Source organism: Canis aureus, chromosome 1 (assembly GCF_053574225.1).
Source record: "Canis aureus isolate CA01 chromosome 1, VMU_Caureus_v.1.0, whole genome shotgun sequence".
NCBI lineage: Eukaryota > Metazoa > Chordata > Mammalia > Carnivora > Canidae > Canis > Canis aureus.
In genome coordinates, this window is record NC_135611.1 from 8322760 (window position 1) to 8346267 (window position 23508).

Below are 23508 nucleotides of genomic sequence, written 5' to 3' on the forward strand. Positions count from 1 at the left end.
ATGTACTGAGGATGCACGATGTGCCGGGAGCGTTATAAGTTAATCCTCAGAGTCGCCCTATAACCTGGGCATTTTCATTGTCCCCATTTTAGGGAATAGGAAACTGACCCTTAGTGAAGTAGGATTAATTCACCTGAGTCTTAATTCTAGTAGAACATGCAGACCCCAGTCTAAGAAATATTGGAAATATTGTGTTGAAGAAGAAGGTCCGGCTTCTGTCAACTTAAAAAAAAAAAAAAAAAAAAAAAAACCTTTATCAGTTATAAGGATCAAAGTTCTCTTTGTGCACAATTCACACTCATTTAGAAAAAAAAAAGCTTCAGTTTCTTAGGGAAAATGAATTTTTTGGGGTGGAGGGTACAATTTTTTTGCTTTAAAATGAGTGTGGGGAGACCTGGGTGGCTCAGTGGTTGAGTGTCTGCCTTTGGCTCAGGTTGTGATCCCAGGTTCCTGGGACAAAGGCCCCCATCAGGCTCCCCACAGGGAACCTGCTTCTCTGCATCTCTGCCTCTCTCTGTGTGTCTCTCATTAATTAATTAATTAATTAATTAATTAATTAATTTTTAAAAATTCACCCAAGTCTTACACCCAGCACACCTCAGCACCAGAATTTGAAGCCAGATCTATCTGGTTCCAGAGTTTGAAATCCTACATGTTCATTTATATTGTCAGTGACCCCATATGACTCCACTCAGAAGTGCTTTCCTTGGTTTGCTCCCATGTATATGCATTGTCTTCCTTACTGCCTTCCGTTATTACCGACCCTGCATGTCAGGCTCTGGGGTCCTACATATTTCTAGGTAGCATCTTCATCAAGAATGGCCCTGATGTGATAATATCCCCTTTTTCATCCAGAGGTTTGTTTCGAAACTAATAGAGTTTATGGACAATGGCATTCTTTCCTCTTTCTCTCTCGAGATTAACATCTTAAATATCAATGGTGATTGCATATTGGGAGAGAAAGATGAGAATGGACACAAAGTGCCCCAAAACTTCTGCCTGAGGTGAAACGCACAAGATGAGTGATGATTAGTAAATAAGAAAGCCACATTAAAGAAAATAGGTTTAATAAAATGTTGATGTGCTCTCTTTCTCCAAAGGTTAATAACCAGTGTTAATAACACTTCCAAGCTGGTATTTCACTGGTGCCTCTAAGTTGTAAACATGAAACTTACTTCCCAAACTCTGATTCAGTTCATCAACCAGAATCCAGCACTCCTTAAATGAGTGCTGCCTCATTGCCATGAACGGCAATAGAGAAAACAAAAAAATAAATAAACAAACAAACAAAAAAACCCTTTACATGATTCTGGAACATAAGCTGATCAGGGAATGAATTTCTCCTAAATCATCCTGCTCACAAAAGATGATCTCCTTATGAGATTTAGAATTCTATAGAATTAGTAGGTGTATTTTTTTTAAGAGAACATCAACTTCTCCTTCAGGACATTTGTGTCTTTGATATTGAAGAAAGAACTAGATTAATCCTGTATTAATCCTGAGAGCAGTAATCCTGTCTTTATTTTCAAATCCTTATCAGTGCAGTGTGAGTAGCACTGAAACAATCATCCTCTCTTCTACTTGTCGGTGCATCATATGCCAAAGAGATTTTCCAAAGGACTCCTACCATCTTAAGATCACACTTCCCAGGATCCCTGAATCAGTCCAAAAAGAGAGAAAATTGGATTGCAGAGTGGCTCCCAGCCCTGACGGTCGTTAAGTTGCTGCCAGATAACCTCTGGCATCGTGCAGGAGCTGGGGAGTCCCAACTGCCAGTGGCTTCTGCCAATGACGGGTCTCAGCAGAAGCCTCTGCTCTCTCCAGAGCAGGAAACTCCTACTTGGTTTGTCAACTGTAACTGCCAGCAGGCATTTGCGGTCGGTAAGGAGTCTCAAAAGTGTACTAACGGGCCCAGCGCTGGCGGAGGCCTCCCCTCCATAATCGAATCTGAGCATGTGGGAATTCCCTACTTTGACTCGACTGCAGGAAGCTTGACCGGCTCATTCATTCAGGTCCCCAGCTGAATCGACTCCTGTAATCACACCTGGAGTCTGGCCAAACCCCATCTGAGTCTTACAACCGGGGAGTGGATTCCTTTTCATCGGCAGGACCTCTCACCGACTGGCCAGTGCTTCGCTGTCACCAACGCTTATGATATTATAATTATCATCAATAACAAACTACTTCAGAGAACCTTTTCTATGTAGAGCGGTCGGTGGTGTGCAATTTCCCAAAGACCAAAGTTCAGCACACCTTCCATGAGTCTCAGGGGACTTCTCAGTCAGAAATGCACATGCAGACACCTCCACAAGAACCCTCTGGAGACAAAAGGCAAATCACTGTTTCATTTTACATCATTTAGACGACACTTCAATAAAAATTCTTAAGGAAAACTGGAGAAAATGTCTCAATCTGTAAAACAGATTTTACAAATGAATTATCCATGCACATGGTATGCACGCCAAATCACGGTTGTCAATGTCCAACATTTTACTTTATTCTGACTCTTGTAAAGCATAGTCATCCTTTGAACTACTAGGGAGTGGCTCATGATGAAAGGCTTCTTCCCAGTTTGAGAGCTTTCAGGGAAGCTGGCGCTTCCACAGAGTGTCCAGGAGCAAAGTCAGATCAACGGCATTTTGTGCACACTGCATTCGGAAAGCAGTGCGTCCCCCGCCCCCTGCCGTCCAAACCCCCAATTAGCAGCAGTAAATGTACAACGAGGTGCTTGATCATTCGCAGAAAGTTCTGCCTCTTACCTGCTGAGGGTACAACTCAGTGTCTTTACAAGTTTTGGCTGAATGTATTTAGTTGCTTTTGAGCTGCACCTGAGGAAAAAACTGAACTGAACCACCTGAGCCCCTCCAAGGGCTGCCCTACCCAGGGAACCTGGAGGTCCCTCCTTTGTCTACCCACCCCCACTGCTGGAGCCTGCAGGGAGTCATGCCAGGGGAGCCTGCCTGCCTGGCAACCAGCTCAGGCCACTCAGGTTTGGGAGAGGAGGTGGTGCACACTGTAATGGGGCCAGCTAGAGCAGAGATGGCCTCTGCAAGACCTTAACTTGGAATCTGGGATCGGCATCATTCGTGACTGTGTGCCTAGAGAGGCAGAACAGCCACCCCAGCAACCTCCTCCCATCCCCATCCTAATTCTTCCTTTTCCTTATCTACTACCACACCGTGCGCCATTTGACCTTAACAACAGATTGAGTCACTCGCTGCCTCCCCCTGCTCCTCACCGCCCAGGCTCAGCACCCTCCCTCACGTGGAAAGGGGGTAGGGCCCACACCACCCTGACATGGCCAGAGAAGCAGAAAAGGCAGGGACTAGTGTCAGAGCTGCAGGTGAGTTCCTGCTCCATCGCCAACTGACATGATGCCTCTGGAAAAACTCTCAGAGCACCAGGGTGTTTCCTTTGGGTTGGTTGCTGGTTTGTGTTCTAAGAAAACCTCATAGGAATGGAAGTCATGTGACTCTCAAGTCTTTAATTAAGAATGGGTGTCCTTCTCCAAGGGGATGCTCCTAATTATATTTTGCTTTTTAACACTGATGATCCTTAATGTTTGTTTAGAACGGAGGTTCTCAGTCTTGGCTGTACAACAGAATCACCTGGAAACTGTTTAAAACTCCTAATCCCCTGGCCACATGTCAGATCAATTAAGTCAGAATCATTGAAGGTGAGACGCAGGCATGAAGCGTTTTTAGAGCTCCCAGGTGATCTCAGTATGTGGCCAGGGTTAAGAACCACTAGTTTGAAGAACCTCCCTTAACTAGCTTTTAACTCTTTTGATTTTTAGCAGTTTTACATGTGCTGCAATACAGTCTCTTCACGTAAAAAGTGTAATAATGGTAATAACTAGTGCCCCTTATTAAGCGTTTGCTCTGATGGAGGCATTTTGATAAAAGTTAAAGATGACTATTTCAATCAAAATGAAGTCAAATACATGCATTAGGAAAACTGATGGGATTTCACGTTTGTAAATATCTATAAACTGACATATTTCAATGTGCATGGGAGATGCTTGGAAAAGGATAAACATCAAACTTCTAACAATGATCTCATCTGGTGTGTGGAATGAGATAAAAAGAATGGTCTTCCATTTATTTTCAGATCTTCTTCACCTTTAAAATTATTACAAGGAAGATGTGTTTTGAAATTTGAAAATCAGGAAGGAGAATTTCTTTGGGATGCAGGACTTTGAGCTGGAAGTTAGGACTCAGAGTTGGCAAACTAAGGCTTACCCAGTAACAAAGCACGGACAGTGAGAGTGGTCACTGGTAACCAGCCACCTGATGGCTTGGAAGAGCCAGGTTCTGGCACACTACTGTCCCTGGACGACACACAAACCCCTTTGCAACGGCTGCCATGTCTACCAATTGAGAAAAAGCAAGAGTAATTATTTAGGGTTGTACAGGGGGACCTAACTGAAGTCAAGAGTCTGAATATTAAATTTGTAAGAGACTTTGACTGTGGCAGAAAGGCGACAGGGAAGGAAAGAAAACAAGTGGACTGGGGAAGAGACCAGACAGCAAAGAGATGCAAGAATTCAACCTGGTTGCACAGCTGGCGGGAAGTCCAAAGACCCTGGAGGTCTCTGTCCTGACCCCGAAGTTGTGAGGAAGGTGCGGAGAGCAAGATTCTCACCCGCACTTAGCATTCATCGGATGCGAGACGGCAAAGTGTCAAAAGTCTCCTTAGGGCCAACACCGGGGAGGTGGGGTCATGGGCAGCTCTCCTCTGGACACGGGACCCCTGCTATGGGACAAGCCGGGATGCCCAGAGAAGAAGCATGAAAAGAATCAAGTTTCCCTTCTCTTTTTAATCTTATCGCACTTTGTAATAAAAATTGTATTTACCTAAGGAATACAACATGATGTTTTGATAAACATTCACATGGGGAAATGATTACGATAGGCAAGCGGATTAATATACCCATCTCCTCACATAGTTACCTATTTTTGAGTGAGTGTGGGTGGGTGGGTGGGTAGGTGGATGGGTGTGTGTATGTGGATAGCGCTCGAAATCTACTCTCTTAGCAAACATCCAGCACACAATACGGTATCATTACCTATGGTCCCATGCTGGACATTCGTGACAACATGCATGAACCTTAAGACATGATGCTGGGACACCTGGGTGCCTCAGCGGTCTCAGTGTCTGCCTTCGGCCCAGGGCGTGATCCTGGAGACCCAGGATCAAGTCCAACATCGGGCTCCCTGCATGGAGCCTGCTTCTTCCTCTACCTGTGTCTCTGCCTCTCTCTCTCTCTCTCTCTCTCTCTCTCTCTCATGAATAAATACACCAAATCTTTTTTTTTTTTTAAAGACATGATGCTAAGTGAAATAAGCCAGACACAGAAAGACAAGTGCTGCATGATCTCACTTGTATGGAGAATCTTCAAAAGTTGAATTCATAGTTGGAGAGAGTGGAACTGTGATTACCAGGGGCAGGGAGGTGAGGGAAATGGGAAGATGCCAGTCAGCAGGTACAAAGTTGCAGAGAAGCAGGATGAATAAGTACTCACTCTTCTCAACTAGGGTGTGGAGGAGGGCTTGAAAGACCTGGGATACTCATAGTACAATTAGGCAGGATTTGGGGGAACAGAGAAGCCAGAAGCTCTCACGGTGAAGGTTGGGCTACAAAACAGGAGGATCACAGGACCTTGTAACCACCCCAAGAGGCCTGGGCCTGACTGCCAGAAAGGAGACTCAAGGAACAAAGCAAGGAAGCAAACCATCATGGTGGGTGTTCAAACCCTGAGTGTGATCTAACATTTCCCAGCTTTCCAAACGCCAAGGCAGAAATCACTGGTGTATTTCTTACTTTATGAAGCTCAGGACGATGGAAGTCTAGACAGGGGTGAGCCGCACTACTGGACCCAGCTCCTCCTCCTGGAAGCTTGGGGGCGCTGAAGCCCAAGATGTGGGGCAATATGACAGGGCAGTGTTCCTCAAAGGGGCGTGCACTGTCCACCTGCCTCAGTAACACCTGGGGTATCCATTAAAAACACCAATTGCTGGGCTTCTTTACAATCCTGCTGGACCAGAATGTCAAGGAAGTAGGGCCAAGAACCTGAATGGTTCCCAGAATCTAGGTGGCATGATCACCCTTCATGAGCATGGCTGAAACGGTGGTGGCTCAAAAGAGCTGGCGTCAGATAAACCTGAGACATGCCTCAGCCTCTTGCTGCTCGTGTGACTCAGGCAAGTCACCTAACATCCCCCGGTCTCAGGCCTAATGCCTTCATTATAGCTGCTGGCATAGAGCCGTCCTCAGAAAATGGTGAATAAACTCTATTTGTCACAGTGAGCCAAAGTACCAGGGGCCAGCCCAGGGCACACGCTGCACCTATTTTTTCCTACTTTTTTAAAAATTTGTTTACTTGAGAGAGAGAGAGAGAGAGCTGGAGGAGGGGCAGAGGGAGAGGAAAAATCTCAAGCAGACTCCCCCACTGAGCACAGAGCCTAATGGAGGAGCTCAGTCCCATGACCCTAAGATCATGACCTGAGCCAAAACCACGAGTCACACATTCAACCGACTGTGCCACCCAGGCGCCCCTCCTGCCTACTTCGATATAATTCTATACTCCAATTCTTCGATTTCTAGAACATTCTAAAAACTCAAATGGCCTTTTAATATCTTTGTGATTTATATTATAGATATGTACACATGCATGAGTTAAATAATTCTGCTAGTGTAAAGAACCAACAAAGATTTTTCTAATAAGGGATAAGATGAAAGCAACAGAAAACACCCTATTTTCTGCCCCATCTCAATCCAGGAAATAGTTCCTTATTTCTTTCTAAACTGAGTGATACTTGAGACCTTCAATGACACCTCTACCATCTTCTACATCATAGTCACAGATTAACAGTGCACTGATTAGAAATCTTAATTTCAGTAATAAACCATTTACCTTTATCGGGGAGAAAAATCTAATTTGTAGTTAAAGTATTCTTCTAAATATGTAGATTATATAGCTTCTTTCTACACATTTGAGGAAAATTATAGGACACAGCAGAAATTTGTTAGAAATTAATTATTTGAATGTGCATAAGCTAGAACTAATTAGATGCATGAGGATTATAATAAGATGTAGGAGATGTACGTCTTCTCCACGCATTGCTCTGAGGGTGTGAGGGTGCAGAGGGGAAGCACAGGGAACTGAAAATTTGGTGTCCGGGGCCTCAAGGCTCTGACCAGGCTCACTGCGGACTGCGCACAATCACCTTCCTGAGTCTGATGATTAATTTGGCGTGTCATCTCACCTGGGCCATGGGGTTACCCAGGTATCCAGTTAAACATTATTTCTGCATATGCCTGGAAGGGTATTTTGGGATGAGATTAGCATTTGAATCTGTAGACTCAGTAAAGCAGATTGCTCTCCTTTTCCCATGGGTGGGGGGGCGGCGCTAATCCTGTCCATTGAGGGCCTGCACAGAACAGAAAGGCTGAGTGATGGAGAATTTACTCTCCCTGGCCTGTTTTTGAGCTGGAACATTGGTCATCTCCTGCCCTAGGACTCAGACTCAGCCTGGGACTATCCTGTCCATTCTCCTCAGTCTCCAGCTTAACAATTCCTTAGAATAAAATTATATATTATAATAAATACATTATGATATTATATCATGATAAATAATAATTCATTATTATAAATATAGGTGTATTTTGTATATACATATATAAATATCCTGTTGCTTTGTTTCTCTGGGGACTGCAGCTAATAAACTAAGTCTGTGTCCTAATCTCTAAAATGAGGAAATCATCATCTGTTGTTCTTCAAGATCCCTTTCCTTTGCATATTCAGTGGGATTTGAACACTGGCTGCTCCTGTGATTCAAACGTCTTTGGAGAAAACACTGAGCTGAAAGTTCAATGTCTTAGTGAAAGCAGTTAGCATTTATGTGGCTTGGATGCTTATTCTCACAGTAAATGGAGTCTTTTATTAACCAACACACTTGTATGGTTAGAGCTTGCTAGAAGCACCCCCATTTGGTATGGAGGACTACTTTGCACTTGCCCCTTTTGGGGACCTTTCCTTAGATTAGTTAAAGCCCACAGATTTTAAATATAGACTTGGCCAACTGTCCTTCATTATAGCACAGTGGTTTGAAAATAAGGACAAATGCCATGTTTAAAATCAATGTTGTGACTGGGTTTTAGCAACTCACTTTAAAGGAATGGACGGATTACTTCTGCTTGGATCCCGCTCTTTGGGTTCCTCATGGCTGCATGCTCTTAAAAAAGTAAACACTCAGGGTTGCTCACCAAATGATGGAGTAGCTCAGGACTTGTTCCTAGCATGTGATGTAACACATGAACTAGAAGACTCACTGCTCAGAGAAACACCTCTCTGGACCAGGCGGGGAAGGACCCAGGTTTATCAGAGATCTGGGGCCACCGGAACACTTGCCCTCTGTGCCACCATCTTGCTTCAGTAGTAAGACGTGAGAGCTCTTTTTTCCTCCCTTTCTGGCTAAGAATCTTTCTTTCCTTTCCCATTTGGCTTTTTTAGTCAACCAATGATGAATTGACGGCCACGTACCAGACACTGCTTCAGACACATCAGTGAATAAAACAAAGGAAGACTTTTGCCCTCCCCATGTAGTAGGGGAGAGACAGACAACAAACATAATAAATAAGTAAATTAAGTAGCATACTAGAAGGTGAGCGCTACAGAGGAAGGAAAGATGGAACAAGGCAAGAGGGATTGAGGGTGCAGGGAGGGAGCTGGTTGCGTGAGAAAGGGGTGGGACTTGACCACGGGTGTGACCTACTCACCTAGGTCTTCCTGTGGTCCCATCAAGAAGTCATCAGTCTGGCCCACCCAAACTAGTTGCAGATGTTATATGTTAGCATGTTTTTTAAACTATAAAGCATTATAAAAATGAAAATATCCATTGTAGCAACTATCATGACCCAACTTAAATATACAAAGAATAACTGGAGATACCTCTCTCTCTCTCTCTCTCTCTCTCTCTCTCTCTCTCTCTCACATACACACACACACACACACACACACACACACACATACACCCCTCCAGTCCATTCCCATTACCAGGCTTTACCCACACGTCACTTCTGTCAAAGCAGTTCTCTGAGTGTTCTGTTTCCCGTATTCAACATGGCCTGGAACTCTCACCTTCTCCCCATTGCTTCTGAGGCCAACATCTCTGTGGCGAGAGGCCCATGATCTAGAATGCAAAATCAGATTATACCACACTGTATAATGGGGAAGCTTTACAGCCCCCCAAAGCCAAGTGATGCTCCCTTTTATAATCTGCTCTTTCATATAAGCTTCAGTAGGACTTCTTCTCAGTCTAGATGGGTAATTGGGACCTGGCAATATTTGAGATAGTTTGGTGGGGTGTTTTTTTTTTTTTCATAACATGGAGGGAAAATGACCATTTTCCATCCCTAAACTAATGGTGATTTTCGTCTTAAGCATTGAGTTTCTCCTATGTGATTTAGCTGATTTCCTCAATAATGCTTCTTTTACCTGCTAGGTTGGCTGCATCATCATTTCCCAGAACACTTGATTGCTTGGCTTACATTTCAGACATGTCTCCCTTGAACTTGCTGATTGCTCAGATCCCTGATTCTCCAAGCTTCTTCCCTTTTCTGGTACCTTTTAAACTTCAGAGACTTTGAACTTTCCTCTCCTTCTGAAGTGGCCATAACCTGTTATATGTAACAGCATTAATGCTGACATGGATAAAGAATTAGCCCTGAGGCTGGCAAAAGTCCTGTAGTTCCGAAATCCCCACTAATAAGACTGCCCTGCAGTTAAACAGCTATAACAAACAGTAATAGCCTATCCACATCCATTATACAGCAGGATGCCCGCTGCTTTATTGACTGGCAGAAAACAATTCCCATTTCATGAAACAATAAAAATTAAATTGAGTGTAAACTCTCCCAAGGTCACTGCCTCTAACCTTATAACATCAGCAGTGAGGGCTGTAAACCCCACCGTGTACCATTTGATCCACAAGACGCTGGAAAGTCGATTCCTAAGCTGTGTGCACAGCATCCCATGGGCACCTGGCTGGGCACTGCCACCCACAGACCTTGTTGTCAGAAGTGGCAGGGATGCTCTTTCACACCTGGAGTCTGGCAGGTGCCTTCCTGACGGCAACTGCTGCCTGGCCAGCCCGCCACGTAATGTGGCACACGCATGTCATCTTGAGTTATCTTTGGCAGCCTTCACTCTTGGAGGCGCAAGGAGTGACTGCCCCAGCACTGACTGGCCTCTCGATGTGACCGCCAGCTCCAGGACTGCCCAGCTACTCATCCTCCCCCTGTGACCCCAGGACCCACCACGGAGAATTCAGTCAGATTCTGGCAACTGACCGATTCATAGGCCCCGATTTCACAACAGTAAAGCCCTCTGCATATACGTGTAGTGTAGGGCAGACATTTAGTAAATTCCAAGATGAAAAGGAAAACGGAAAAGTAATCTAGCCCAACTCCCTTCTTTCCACCAGAAATCCTTCCAAAACTATTTTTGGCTAAAAGCATCAGAATTATAAAAGCATGGGAAGTGATCTGATAAAATAAAAAGTAAATTTAGTGAAACCCCTATCTAAATCAAAGCATGCTTTTTCGTAGAAATTCACAAGCTGATCCTAAAATGTATGTTTTTATAATGCAAAGGACCTAATAAAACAGCCAAAGCAATTCTGAAAAAGAAGAACACAGCTGGAAGATTTATGCTACCTAATTTCACAATGATTTTATAAAGTCATTGTAAACAAAACAAGTGGTACCAGCATAAGGACAGGCCCACGGATCAGTGGAAGAGAACCAAGAATCCAAAAATAAAATTTTACATTAGTGGTCAGCTGGTGCTGGGACAACTGAATATCCACATGCAAATGAACAAACAAAACAAAACAATCCCTGAAACCTTTATCATACATCATTCATAAAAATTCAAAATGGATACATATAATTGTGAGGGAGAAAACTATAAAACCTCTACAAGGAAACATAAGGAAAAATTGTAGTGATCCTGGGCTGAGCAAAAAGTTTTCAACTACAACACCAAAAGCATGATCATAAAGGAAAAAAATTAAGAAACTGTGCTTTATCAAAATTAAAAACTCTTGCACTTGAATCGATAGTGCTAAGAAAATGAAAGGCAAGCCACAAACTTGCAAATCATATGCCTGACAAAGGAACTGCATCTAAAACAGGTAAAGAACTCATAATTCAATAGTAAGAAGACAATTCAACTTTTTTTTATTTTCTTTTAAGATTTTATTTATTTATTCATGAGAGAGAGAGAGAGAGGCAGAGACACAGGCAGAGGGAGAAGCAGGCTCCCCGTGGGGAGCCCGATGTGGGACTCGATCCCAGGACCCCAGGATCATGACCTGAGCCAAAGACAGATGTTCAACCACTGAGCCACCCAGGCATCCCCAATTCAACTTTTCAAATGGGCAAAAGATTTAAACAGTTCACAATAGAAGTTGCATAAGATTTACATTGACTAAAAATAATTTAATTGTATATTTGCAAAGGGTGATTATGGTATACAAGTTATATCTCAATGAAGTTGCTTAATGAAAAACAAAATCTAAAATCTCTCTATGTGGCACATCACAAATATTATATCGCATATGAATGTGTGTTTCAAAAACAACAAAAGACAGTATTTCCAAAGTATTAATGATGGTTACCTCCTTTCTGTGGAATTATGGGTGATTGTTGTTTTCTGTGTTATACTTATTTGTATTTTTCAAGTACTTGATAAAAAGCATATACTCCTTTTATAATCACAAAAATAGGGATATTCAGTTGGTTAAGCATCTTCCTTAGGCTCTGGTCATGATCCCAAGGTCCTGGGATGGAATCCTAGTCAGGCTCCCTGCTTAGGGGGGAGTCTGCTTCTCCCTCTCCCTCTGCTTCTCCCTGCTGCTTGTGCTCTCCCTCACTCTCTCAAATAAATAAATAAAATATTTTTTAAAAAAGAGAGAGAAGGAAAGAAAGAAAGAAAGAAAGAAAGAAAGAAAGAAAGAAAAGAAAAAAAAGAAAGAAAAGAGAAAAAAGAAAAGAAAAGAAAGAAAAGAAAGAAAAGAAAAGAAAAGAAAAGAAAAGAAAAGAAAAAAGAAAAGAAAGAAAAGAAAAGAAAAGACAGAAGTTTCTTTTTATGGAAAATATGACCACCACTAAAAAGTAGTATCAAGAAATGGGACCATAACAACTTCTTTTAAAATATGTTCTAATATGTCATAACACTGATTTTAGTCATTAATCCTACATGTTGGTGCGGTATCAGTTCCTAAAAATATATTACGAATCAACTTGCCAATAGTGCCTCTTACCCTCACTACGAAATACAGTCCACACACGCAGCACCTGCCACCCCCATGCAGCCTGCCCTCATAACTCTGCTCTTGCCACCACCGGATCCGGCCCCCTTCCCCTGCCCTGGGAGTTCGTCCCATGGGTCACTTCCACACAGATCCCTCTGGATTTGCTCAAAGAAGCAAAGAGGAACTTTACCGTTTTCCCTTGGCCACCCCTTCGGAGAGCGAAGAGCTGAACACAGACCTGGGCAGCCCGGCAGCCTGCGGCTAACAGCAGGTCACCCAGCCGTTGAGGGAAGGGGGTCTGGAGGCCACGGGCTGCGGGGGACGATAGGGCGAGACGATGAGGCAGAGCTGTCCCCACCGCTGCTGCCCCTGCCCAGCTCTCACCCCCTGCAGTCCCAGCCTCCTCCCCTCCCGCCACAGGGCCCTGGGCCTGAGACTGGACTCTCCCCGCCGGCGTGGAGGGAGGCCAACCCAGGCAAAGAGTGTGCTAATTTCTCACGTGAATGAAGGAGCTTAGGACGCGCCTCCTTACAACACCCCACTCTGGGACAGCGATTCCTTGGAGCTGCAGGCACCCGAGGAACAGTGGATGGAGGGCAGCATAGATGTTCTGGGGACTCTTTCTCTGCCTAAAGACAGATTTCCCCAAAGGAACCCAGTTATCAAAACCCCCCTCCCCAGCAGGATGAGCCCATTCACCTTCCCTAAAAATCATTTTCTTTCCCCTAAGTTAACTACATCCCCCTCCCTTCCCTCATTAGAGGGCATATAAGCTCTCGAGTCTCAATGCTTTTTTTGGGTATCCACTTTTTCTCCTGTGACTTCCCATGTATTTAATATTAAAAATTAATAAATCTTTATACCCTTTCTCGTGTTAATTTGCCTTCCTTAGTTTATTTCACAGACCCAGCTAGCAAACCTAGAAGGGGAGAGGGAAAGCGCTTCCTCCCCCACAGGAGCCATATCAGAGACTAAGAGACAAGCACAGCCTCCTGCCGCTCGGCACTTCGCCCTCTAGCACAGGCAAGTGCACTGGTCCATCTTTAATTTTTTTTTAATTTATTCATGATAGTCACACAGAGAGAGAGAGAGAGAGGCAGAGACACAGGCAGAGGGAGAAGCAGGCTCCATGCCCCGGGAGCCCGACGTGGGATTCGATCCCGGGTCTCCAGGATCGCGCCCTGGGCCAAAGGCAGGCGCCAAACCGCTGCGCCACCCAGGGATCCCTCTTTTTTATTTTTTTTTATAAAGGTTTTATTTATTTATTCACAAGATACACAGAGAGAGAGAGAGAGGCAGAGACACAGGCAGAGGGAGAAGCAGGCTCCAGGCCCCGGGAGCCCGACGTGGGACTCGATCCCGGGTCTCCAGGATCACGCCCTGGGCCAAAGGCAGGCGCCAAACCGCTGCACCACCCAGGGATCCCTGGTCCATCTTTTATGCTGACATTCTTCGGGGTCCCAGTCCTGGTCCTGTCACGGGGCCAAGTCACAGAAGTGCGTGCATGCTGCTAACACCTCTAACTTCATTAGCTAAAGAAATTATCACCAGAGCAGAACGTCAAAGACCCAGACTGTACATCAAGCCAAGTAACAATTTTAGTGCCTTGGGAGATCGTTGTTCCTTTGGCTGATCTTATTGGAGTTTATGGTGTGATTGGAAGGCAAATTACCCTTGCCTGGTGTGAGGCTTGGCCAGATCCAAAGGAGCCTCCACGCTTCTAGCAAAAGAACTGAAGGCCAGTCCCCAAATCCAGTGCTCAAATAACAGACCTGGGCTGTTTTCAAAGGGAAAGAATCATCTCCATGAAGACTGAATGCACACAAAAGTGCTCATTCCTGGGGAATGGGAGCACCAGAAAGCAACGTGCAGGAGCCACCTGGGTGGCTCAGTGAAGCGTCTGCCATCGCTTCTCCCTCTCCCTCTGCCCACTTGTGCTCCCTCTCTCTCTTAAACAAATAAAATCTTAAAAAGAGAGAAAGAAAAAGAAAACAGTGCAACGTTCTCATTTTTGCAGGAGCCTCATCGCTGAAATGAAACTTTACCAGCCTGTACCATTGTTTTTACCATTTCCCTTTCTTCATAGACTCAATACTGAGAAACCATCCAAGGTAAGATGAGCATCGCTACTAACCCGCAATGATTTACTACAGCCTGAGCAGAGACAGAGGGACAAGAGAACAGTGCACGGGATCTCCTGTTCATCATTTCACAGGGTCATGGTCATAACATAAGCAGCAACATACATCCCCAGCAGCGATGGGCATCCCAACACTATGAATATTTTATATAAATAAGTAAGTAAATAAATAAGTAAGTAGTTTATAATTAAAAGTGGAAAAGCATGACCCCTACTGTTACAGAGAGGACGCTCACCCAGGGTCTGTAAAAACCCGGATGCAAATCCTGAATTTTCACCTCCTGCCCATGTGCTATGGATCCAGCTACTTAAGCTGGTGTATCTGCATTTCCTCACCTGTAAAATGTTATAAACTCTCTTCCTCCCAAACATACAGTGTTGTCATAAGGATTACATGAAGTAACAGGATACAAATACTGGGTTACTGAAAAGCACCACACGGTGTGCAACATTTTACATTGAATATATTTTTCATAAGAGTTTTCCAGAAGGATGAAAAGAAGCAAACTCTTGGAACTCTGATTTGCTGCATTTCTTCAATACTTTCCCCAGTATGCATATACCTGGTGATTTATTAATGCTGATGAAGACTTAATGTGGAATTTTCATATCAAAACATTAAACTTTTACAAATGATGGCATTTTCAGAGAAGAATCTGGCAGTGTTTGTATGCTAATAATAGACATCCTGAGCTGTGTCTATTCATTTAAACAAAATTTCCCAAAACAACAAGCTGAGAATTCGTTATTCCTTTATACGTTCTCAGTACCATTTGGCAACTATCTGAAAATTCATCAGGATAAAGTTCACGTGTTAATATGCTCAGGATCTCCCAATTTGTTAACTAGGAACAATATACTAAAAACAAGCTGCCCTAATCCTTCAATTTATTAAATGGATATCTCACACCATAGCAAGGAGCTGTCATTTTCAATTAAGAGCAGATTGAAAAAAAATGAAATTAATCTGCCTCATTCAATCACATTTTTAACTTTCCTGAGGACAACAACAACAAAATAATTATCTCTAGCTTTTTCCATCATGAGAAATTTGGACACTTTAAACATGACTTGTCACATAGATCAATAGTGCAAGACCTATGTATGGGCAAAACTATCAATTGTAGCATCGAGTTTCTGTATTCTCAATTTTTAAAACTGTCCTCCCCCTTTTGCCTATCTAGCCACAACTCACGGCTATGGCTGGCCTTTTCTTGCCAGCTTGGTCTCATAAGCTCATTCACCCAATCGCCCTGGAAATGCTGTTGGGCCTCCCAGTTGCTGTGTTTTAAAAGAAGAGGCAATGTGAGAGCCCTAATTAGCATGAAGAATGATGACAAGAGCACCTCTGTCACGAGCAGAAGACTGCCCATGTGTTAGGGTTCTCCCGAGAAACAGAACCAATCGATCTACACAGATATATATAAAAAGTAGAGTTAGAGAGGGACGCCTGGTGGCTCAGTGGTTGAGCATCAGCTCAGGTCATGATCCCGAGGTCCCTGGATCGAGTCCCACATTGGGCTCTTTGCATGGAGTCTGCTTCTCCCTCTGCCTCTGCCTCTGTCTCTGCCTCTCTTTCTTTCTCTCTGTATCTCTCATGAATAAATAAATAAAATCTTAAAAAAAATAAAAATAGAGTTAGAGAAATTAGTCATGGGGGAAAGGAAGCTGAGAAGTCTTTCTGCAAGCTGCTTTCTGCAAGCTGAAGACCTAAGAAAGCAGTGGTGTGATTTAGCCTTAGTCCTAAGGCCTGAGAAGCAAGAAGGATGATGTCCAGGGGAAGATGGATGTCCCAGCTCAGGTCAAGAGCCTGAATCTCCCCCTTGATCCACCTTCTGTATGAGGATTGAACCCCTGAACCATGCCCACCTGCGTTACTCAGGCAACTAATTCAAATGCTAATCTCTCACAACATCACCCAGGAACAGTGCTTTACCTGCTATCTGAGCATCCCATAGCCCAGTCAGGTAGACACATAAAATAATGACTACAGTCAGCTGCAGGGAGAGGTCGATGTTCCGACGGCAAGGACGCCATGTAGCCACATGCCTGGGGTCACCCTAAATGGTCACTCACTAACCTGGTGACAGTAAGTAAAGCTCCCAGGTCTTAGTTTACCGGAGGATACTTATCTATGAAAACATCTAATTCCGGGGGGGCGGGCAGGAAGGACTACCGGATGCGATTTTGTGACTTCTGCTTCACAAAGAACTAAAAGTACGACCAAAGCAGAATTTCAGCCAATGTCTGTGAGTCCTTCACACTGAGCAAATCCACACTTGAGCTCTTAAATTCTGTCAAATACTTCCCCAATTCTTTGATCTTTAATTCATCTCGTATATTCCTCATTTTTTACTTTATTTCTAATTCAAATTGTCCTTGCATTTATGAAAAACAAATGAATTCAGGGAGAGAAACTAACTAAATCACTTGATATTCTTACAGACTTTCTTCCACCAGGGATAGATCTGTTCTGGACACTTCATCCTGAACTCCTTTACCCAGAACTCCTTGAAACAGGACCATGGCATTTGTATCTCAGCCATAAGCCACATCAGAAACAGAATGTTATGATGAAATCGGGAAAACACTGGGCAATGTAACTTTCATTCCAAAATGAAACCGCCCAAACCCTTTAAGAAAATGGGCACCTGCGTGGCTCAGTGGTTGAGCCTCTGCCTGTGGCCCAGGCGGTGATCCCCGGGTTCTAGGATCACGTCGCGCTCAGGCTCCCGATGGGGGGGCCTGCTTCTCCCTCTGCCTGTGTCTCTCGTGAATAAATAATTAAAATATCTTTAATAAAGAAAGAAAATGATCAATCACAATAGGAAGCTGGCAAAGTTAAAAAAGAGAGAGAGAGAGAGGTTATAAATTTGATGTCTTGGTAAAAAGCTATATTCTTTGCGTGTTAGCTTTTTTGCAGGGGCGAACGTCCTCCAGAATAACAGCAGGTGTCCGGGACGGGGCTGCTTCTGTTGTCCTCAAAGGAGCAAAAAAGAAAGTTCATGACCTTCAACTTGGACCGGCCACCTGGGCCCAAGAAGGGGGATCCCCGGGCTGGGGCGGCCTTCGTGGCGGGAGGACTCGGCCAGAGAAGTCTCTAGAACTCACGGGGGGGGGGGGGGGGGGCCGCGCACGGACACCCACGCGGGGCCTGGTCTCGGCGGGGCGGCCCGAGCGCGAGACGCGGAGCTCGAGGTAGTGCAGGCGCGGCCGGCGGGGACTCGGCCAGGTCCCGACCCCAGCCCCGGGCGCCACGCCGAGGCCTCGCACCCTGCGGGACGGGAGGCAGGGCCGGGCCGGGCCACAGCGCCTGAGCCCCGGGGTCCTGGTGGGTGCCGCGCGCAGCCGGGGATGAATCCGGGCCGGGGCCTCCTCGGGGCCTCCTCGGGGCCTCCGCGCGGGGCTGGGGTGCGGGGCTCTGGGTGCAGGACTGCAGGTGCAGGGCTCGGGTGCGGGGCTCTGGGTGCGGGTGCGGGGCTGCAGGTGCGGGGCTCCAGGTGCGGAGCTCGGGTGTGGGGCTCCGGGTGCGGGGCTGCGGGCACAGGGCTCCGGGTGCAGGTGCAGGGCTCGGGTTCGGGGCTCCAGGTGCGGGGCTCGGGTGCGGGGCTCGGGTGTGGGGCTGCGGGCGCAGGGCTGCTTCTGCGGGTGCGGGGCTCCGGACGCGGGGCTGCGAGTGTAGCCCAGCCAGCCCAGCACCCCGGCCAGGTGGTCTGCGGGGCACCAGGAGCCTCAGGCCCCGAGCCCCGCCCGGCGCTGCCCCTGGTGGCTTCCCTGGCGCTCGGTGGCGGGCTGAGCAGGCCCCCACAGCCCTCCGGGGCCCCATGGGGTTGCACCCACCACTGCCGGTTGCTGTGCGGCCTCCACGGGCCGGGCCACCCCACCAGCTGGCCTGGCTGCGGGGTAACTGACTGGGACCCCTGTTAGTGGGGAATGCGCCCTGGATGGGTTGGGGCCTCCAGGGCCATGGGGGTGTGGAGCTCATGACCAGGGACAGGCAGTCTGTGCCCGGTGGCCGAGCAGGCTGCAGGGTTAGGCCTGCCACTGAGCAGACACCACTACCGCCACCGCCCCCCTGCATCCCCCAGTGAGGCCGTGTGGGTTTAAGGCCAGGATGGGGTCCTGGCAGGTGGACTGTTGCACTGACTGGAACACCATGACTGTGGGTGCAGGGGCTGTTTGCCTTGGTGGACAATTGAGTTCAGGAGACAAACCATGCTCGGTTGGAAACATCAATGTCCACCATTTGGGGTTGATTTCTGAGACCTAGAAAAGTTTCGGGTTTGATTTTGTGCTGGTTTGGTTTTGTTCTGATGTGGCCAGGACCAGCCACAGTGATCCCAGCGGGTTCTGAGGGCCTGCAGCCCCCACAATGGCTAAAATACAGTGTTGGGGGAGCTACTCACTTTGGGTCAGGCAGGGTCACTGACTGAAAGGGCCTGGTGGTCCAACCTGGCTAACTCACTGTTAGGGGCTACAGAAGGCATGAGGCAGATACCTGGGTGAGGTATCTGAGGGGTATAGCTTTAGCCCAGGTCCCTGGTACCCCTACCCTGAGCTGTGAAGGTATGCAGGTAGACAGCAGCTAACCCACCTGAAGTGAAACACAGCCCATGCTTCTTCTAGGATTTTCCTCCCTCTCTCATGTCATAAGGAGCCCTCCTGCCTGGGGGCTCATTCTTCAGAGGGTGCTGGGCCCACAGTGGCCACCGTCAAGTGTCCTGGCCAGACTGGCCTGCTTGCAGAGCCCTCACTTAGGGTAGAGGAGTCGCCTTTTCCATACCTCTGGATTTGTTGCTCTTTTGTACAGTCCATAAAGTTTGTACACTGGCGGAGGGGAAATATCAAACTTTTGGATTTTATTTCATTGCCATCCTTTGGTACATCCATAGACTAATAGTAAAAAAAATAATTTCTTGCAATAGTATAGCAAAATAAATAACTGTGATACCAGCTCATATCTTTCCACACAGGCAAGGGCAGCCTGTAAACATAGGATCAAACATGAGAGCAAACATGGTTAAAGATCTGAAGACCAAGAGACTGAGGCCTGTGGCTTCCAACGTTAGGAGCCTGACTTTTCAAGACTACACAAGGTAATTGGATAACTCTTCTGTAATTTCTGAGTTGGTTCAACAAGATGAGCCTTTCCAGAATTGCAGCAGGAGGGACTGAGATCACACCCACAGAGTGTGTTCGGGGTGTGAATGTCACTGAGACACCAGAATGCTTACACGGATTGCCTTTGGGAGATCCCCTGTATGCAGAGCTGGAGGGGACTAGTCACAGAATTTGCTGATGGTTTCATTATAATCACTCAGAGAAATAAACAAATGGTTCTTCTTTTGTAGTGAAAAGCCAAAATACCAGCCTAGAGGATGAAAATCTGTTTTTCCCCCTTTACATAGGTTTCACTTACCAAGAGTATTTCTTACAGGACAGTTGCAGCCGGTTAAGGAGCTAACATACAACATGTTCATTATGTCATGTCTGCTCCTAATAGTGAAAATTGAAAAAAAATTTTTTTTTCATCAGGTCAAGTCACAAGTTAGGAGCCAGCTGGAACAGAATGTCATTCTACATTTGAGATTAGGGTTTGGGACAGACATGTTTGTCCCTCTGTCTGGTTTTATTTTCCCTCAGAGCACAGCAGAAACATCAGAGAGGCTTCTGTGGGTGACTGATTTGACAGGTAGCTTACAAGTGCAGCCCAAATTCAAAATCCTTCCAGCCTCCACAAAACCAGGCTCTTCTTTCTCATCTTTTCTTGACATTTTGCTCCTAAAATTAGCTTTTTGATGAGAAAATTGCAGTGAGTCATACCAAAGCTAGTTAAAGGTGAGGCAAATGCCTGAGATTGAAATTGAGTTGATTCTACTTTGCTTGCTGATGGTGCCTGGTAATTGGACATTGGAATTAGAACTGCTGTGACCTTTCACAATAATAAGAAAAAAAGCTCTATTCAATTTGCTGGAATTTTTTTTCAATATTTAAAGCATTTTTTTTGAATGAAGTAATTTACTCTTCTTTTTAAAGTAGCAATACCAAGCAGCCTGTTTTTCATGTTGTTCTGTGCATTTATTCAATAATTCTAGTTCTCAAATCAATAAAAACCAATCTGTTTCTCATTTTCTTATAACTTCTTGCTCCAATCCCAACTTCCTCCCCACCCCACTGTTCATGGAAGTTATCAGTGTGACTTACCTTTCCCTTGTTGCTCTTTCCGCCACCCTGGATCTCAGAGTTACTCCCCTACAAATGCACCCTACACTCTATTCCTCATCTGCCTACTGTCGTGTCTGCATTGGCCTATTAGCATATACTGTTCAGAGTTACTGTTTGAAAGTGGAGTGACAAACGAGACATGGAGTTTCTGGTCCCAATTATGTGCCAAAAGTTAGAACAAGAATCCATTTCTTTCTCCATCCCACTTTCCTAACGTTATAGCTCATCCTTTCAATTTATTTCCATCACTTAACAAATATTTATTGACTTATGTTATATGTTCATCCATATTCAGTTACTTTAATAAGATTCAATATTGTTCAAGGCAGGAAAAAAAATGCCTGCCCTCATGGAGCTTATATTCTACAAGACAGACACAGACAGTAGCAAAACCAAACAAAATACAAAAATAAGGGGAAATAAGTAAAATTCATAAAACATGAGAAGGTGCCAAGAGCTGTGAAGGAAAAAAAGGATCTGAACTTGGAATTCACAGAAAGCTTCTAGAAGGAAGATCAAGAGTTCATTTAGAACATGACAAGATTTAGACATGTGTTAGACAAGCAGAGGTCACCTACACAGAGTTGCAAGTGCACAGTTGGATAAGTAAGTCTAAAAATCAGGAGACAGAAACGGACAAGAAATACAAACTTGGAAGTCACTTCTATAAAGATATTTAAAGCCGTGAGACCGGCTGATAATAGCAAGAAGGAGTACAGAGAAGAAAGGGAAAAAGTCCAGAACTGATACAAAGGCACTGCAATAGTTACAGGGCAAACAGATGAGAGAAAATAGTAGGAACGCCAATTTAGGAAAAGATCCCCAGCATTTCCCTACATAGAGGATGATCAATTGCATCAAATGATACTAATAAAACCAAACTAAACGAACAGTGAGAGTCGGCCAATGGGTTTATCAACACAGAAGTCATTGATGGGCAATTGTCAAGGAGGAAGACATCACTGAATACCTGTTACACATCTGGAAATGGAACCACATCAAAGCCTCCATTGTGATCAGGGTAAACCAGTAGTCAGCCCTGGGTTCATATCCCAGCAGCCCCATCCTTTCTGAGTTGTAGGACTTTGGAGGAGTCCCTTAAATTCAGGGGATATTGGCTTCTGCTTTTACAAATGGAGATTCTGTTAAAACCTCATTGGGCCCTAATCACATGCCAGGTATAGCTCGAAGTGTCTTACTACCTTTTTGAATCCACACAACAGCCTTCTAAGTAAGAGTCATTATTTTAATCATTTGATGCAAGAGAATGCTGATCCGAAAGATGTTAGTGATGGAGAGAAGAGAGTACCTGCCCACTGACCCCATGAGCCTCTGAGACAGCTCCTAGTGACCCCAGCCTTCTGCTGTTCATGCCTCCTGCTGACAAGCTGGATCTAATAACACACTTCTAACAAATGAAATATGGAAAAGTGATAGGATGTCACTTCCAAGACTGGGTTACAAAAAGACTCTGGCTTCTACCCTACTAGCCCTCTCTTGTTCTTCCTATCTTTTTCACTCATACTGAGAAAGCCAACTACTGGCTGTGAGCTGCCCACTGGGAACCCCACATGGCTAGGGACTGATGTCTCTAGACAGTGGCTGTGAAGGACTTGAGGCCTGCCAACTGCAGAAGTGGATTCTCTCCAGCTGAGCCTCCAGATTAGACCACAACCCACGCTGACTCTTCATTGTAGAGGACCCATCTACACTGTGTTGGCATTCCTGACCCCCAGAAGTTGCGATAAAATAAATGAATATTTTTTAGCTGGCATTCCTGACCCCCAGAAGTTGCCATAAAATAAATGAATTTTTTTAGCTGCCAAGCCTAAGGGTTACTTATCACACGGCATTGTAACTAATACAGGTGGTAAACGGCAGAGATGGAGGTAAAATTCAGACATGTTGTTGTCAGAGTCTACTTAAAAAGGATATGGAGAAGGGGCTGTTAGGATCTGTACAGGATTATGGAGTGGCATCATCCTCAATTGGTCCCTCTACTGCCTTCACAAAGTCCCAAAATTAAGATAGAACTCTGGAGGGAAGAGACTGCATGTTACACCTGCCATCCAGACTCTGACCTCCGGAGTGATCCTACTAATAAAGGAATATGCCTCCCACCCCTGCTTCACAAACGTGCATGGATAAACACACACACATCCCCTGACACCATTCTCTCCTATGTAGTTAAAAATACTCGACTTTATCAGGCACCAAGATTTCATATTTTTTTTAACATTTCTTAGAAGGCCTTTTAAATATAGGATTTAAGCTTTAAAAAAATCAAAGCTGTCTAGCACAGATCACACTGTGGATCTTTCCCCCATATATGAAATTCGATTTTTAAAAACCAACAACGTTGGCCTGGAAGGAAAATAAGGAAAGTTCTTAAAAAACAGTTGATATATTAATCAGTGGGATGAGATTAATTTGCTTTGCATAGAGAATAATTGATGTAATAGACTGACTAGAATGTAAATTCACACACACACACACACACACACACACACAAAGAATGTAAATTCACTTTTTTTTTTTTTTTAGCACCACTTGAATCCCTTCCTTCCTCCTAGTAGCTGTACCCTACTCCTCCATCCCTGGTCCTCACAGTATCTGAGGTTCATAAAGAGCCAGGCCTTGATGGGGCAGAGAGATAGAGTTTCAGTTTTGCAAGATGAAAAGGTCCTTATCACCTGTTGGACAAAAATGTGAATATATTAACACCACTGAACTGTATACTTAAAAATGGCTTAGAAGGTAAGTTTTGTATTAGGTGAATGTTAACACAGTTTAAATAAGTAAATATATAAGCAAGCAAAGGAA

General features: G+C 45.0%; 1 long non-coding RNA gene across 1 annotated transcript; it reads right to left on the minus strand.

Moving 5' to 3' along the window:
* Positions 1–1093: 1093 nt before the first annotated feature.
* LOC144323782 (uncharacterized) lies at positions 1094–23293 on the minus strand. Its single transcript, XR_013389135.1, has 6 exons — positions 19880–23293; positions 9500–9681; positions 9073–9194; positions 4242–4369; positions 2760–2828; positions 1094–2318 (listed from the first exon to the last, which is right to left on the minus strand). It is a non-coding gene; the product is annotated as an uncharacterized LOC144323782 (long non-coding RNA).
* Between the last annotated feature and the right edge of the window lie 215 nt (positions 23294–23508).